Source organism: Struthio camelus, chromosome 31, assembly GCF_040807025.1.
Source record: "Struthio camelus isolate bStrCam1 chromosome 31, bStrCam1.hap1, whole genome shotgun sequence".
NCBI classification, from domain to species: Eukaryota; Metazoa; Chordata; class Aves; order Struthioniformes; family Struthionidae; genus Struthio; species Struthio camelus.
The window spans coordinates 1,626,406-1,628,905 of record NC_090972.1 but is presented as its reverse complement, the minus strand read 5'-3'; the positions used below and the strand labels follow the sequence as shown (position 1 = coordinate 1,628,905).

Below are 2,500 nucleotides of genomic sequence, written 5' to 3'. Positions count from 1 at the left end.
TGCCCTGCCGGCCTTCCACGCTTCCTCCTCCCCTCCCTTCCCCCCCCCCCCACACCGCTCCAGCCGCCCCACGCCGTGCCGTGTGGGGGCCGCGCTGCGAGTCGGCCGGGCCGGGGGCGGCGGGGGGCGGCGGGGGGGGGGGGCGCGCTGGGAGGAAGGAGGAGGGCCTCCGGCCACCGCGGCCGCCGGTAGCGGCCCCCCCGGGTAGGGATGGCCATGGGCCCCGGGCTCCGGGCCCGAGGGTTCTCGGTCGGAGAGCCGGGCGGGGGTTTAAAGACTCGGGCGGCCCGATGCGACCCGGGGGGCAGCCGGGCGTGCTGCCGGAGGGGCCGGGGGGTCGGCGCGCGCGGGCGCCGCACCCCCCCATGCCCGCCGGCGCGGCCCGTGCATGCCCCGCGGGCAGCCGGGACGGAGAGGGGTACCCTGCCCCCTCTCTCCGCGGTCTGGTCTCGGCGGAGAGACGCCGCGCGGTCGGCTTGCGCCGGCCTGCCTCGAACGCGCGACCCCGGCGCGAGCGCGTGCTCGCCGCCGGGACGGCGAGCCCCCACCGCGGGTGGTGCGGACGCCGAGCCCCAGCGCATCCCTTCTCCTCCCTGGCCGGTGCTCTCAGTCTCCCGCCGTGGCCGTCGGCGGCACCCTTCCTTCCCTCCCCCCCCGCCCTGCCCCGGCACTCCGCCATCCGGCGCGCCTGCCTCGCTCTGCCCGACCCGGCTTCGCTGGGCGGCAGGCGGGCGGCGGGCGGGCGGGCGGGGGCGGCCCCTCCCGGTCTCCGCGTGGAGGCGGGGAGAGCGGGCGCCGTTCCCCGTCCGTCCCGCCTCGCCCGTCTGCCTGCCGCCAGGCGTCTGCCCGCGGAAGGGACGGGCGAGTGCGTGGCGTCGCTCGGGAGGCTGCGTGTGTGCAGGCGGGTGTTGGGTGCCGTCTCCGGGGCGGCGGAGCTGGAGGCCGGTGAGGCGAGCGAAGGAGCTCGGAAGCGTGCGGCTGGCGGGTCGCGGGCGCGCGGGCAGCGGGTGGCGCCGCTCCCAGCGGCGGCCGGGCTCCGACGCCGGGGCTCCGCGGGGACCCACACCCCGGTCCCTGAGGCAGGTGGCGCGGCTGGCGCGCCGCTCCCTGCTGGGCCAGGCCGAGCCGGGCGCCTGGGCCGGACTCGAAGCGAGAAAGGGGTTGTCCCAGGTCGGGAGCGAGGGCTCCCCGCCCCTCTCGTTCGGGTCTGTTCTCCCCCCCCCCCCCCTTTTTTTTTCCCTCTGTGCTTGTACGGTCAGTGAGGCGTGCCCTCTCTCTCCGCTGTCCCTTGCTCAGCAGCCGGCGTCGGCGTGAGGAGGGAGGCAGAGCGGATGGGGGCCCTCAGGGGGCTGCGAAAGCTGCCCGGTCCCCCCGCGCGCGCGGTGGGGACCGAAACCGAGACAACTCTTAGCGGTGGATCACTCGGCTCGTGCGTCGATGAAGAACGCAGCTAGCTGCGAGAATTAATGTGAATTGCAGGACACATTGATCATCGACACTTCGAACGCACTTGCGGCCCCGGGTTCCTCCCGGGGCTACGCCTGTCTGAGCGTCGCTTGACGGTCAATCGTCACCCCCATTGCCGCGTTGGCGCAGCGGTGTGCCGCCCCTCGGGGGGGGGCCGGGGGGGGCGGCGGCGGCGGCGAGTCGGTGGGGGGGCGGCGGCGGCGGTGAGTCGGCGGCGGCGGCGGAGCCGGGACCACCGGTGCGTGCACCGGTGGCCCCGGTCTTCCGGCTGGCCTGCCTGCCCGGCTCCGGCCGACCGTCCGCCTCCACCGTCCGCGGCCGGCGTGCCTTGCCCTGCCCTCCCTCCCCTCCGAGCCCGGTGGCCACCGCTGCCCTGCGCGGTGTGTGCGGTGTGGCGCGGCTGGGGCGCCTCGCAGGCCCGCGCCGCCGGGGAGAGGGGGTGCCTCTCCTCCCCGTGTGGGCCCGGGCCTTCGTCCCCCTAAGTGCAGACTCGGGAAACCCCCGCTCCCGGAGCGCCCGCTGTGCGGAGTTCGTCCCGCCGGGCCCCCAGGTTCGGTCGGTCGCGGTGGCCCGGCACCTGCCGCCGCCGCCCGCCGCCACCGCCAGTGCCCGCCGTACGACGGCTCTCCTCCACCACTCTCCCGGTGGTGCGCTGGTCCCCCGTTCCCCTCCGGCGGGGGGGACGGCCGGCTGCCTTTCTTCCCCTCCCCTTGCCCTCTCCCTGCCCCGACTGCTGCCGCTTCGGCGCCCGCCGAGCCCCCTCTGCCCCCCCCCGCGGCGCACCCGCGTCCGTAGTGCGTGCCGAGCCACTTCCACCCGCCGGCTGGCGTCAGCCGCGGCGTTGCGTTGAGGCCGGCAGCGACGGCGCGCGGGTGTCTCCGCGGGGCGGTGGTGTGGGGCAAGCGCGGGCGGCGCCGTTCGGTGGCGAGACGGGGGAGGGGGGGGGGCAGAAAGGGGGGGGGGGGAGGGGCGCTGCCGCGCCGTCGTCCCGTGCCGGGGCGAGAGCGGAGGTCAGCGGCCGGGGAGGAGGAGC

General features: G+C 77.8%; 1 non-coding gene across 1 annotated transcript; it reads left to right on the top strand.

Moving 5' to 3' along the window:
- The first annotated feature begins 1,402 nt into the window (after positions 1–1,402).
- Positions 1,403–1,555, top strand: LOC138063162 (5.8S ribosomal RNA). Its single transcript, XR_011136756.1, has one exon. It is a non-coding gene; the product is annotated as a 5.8S ribosomal RNA (ribosomal RNA).
- Positions 1,556–2,500: the final 945 nt, after the last annotated feature.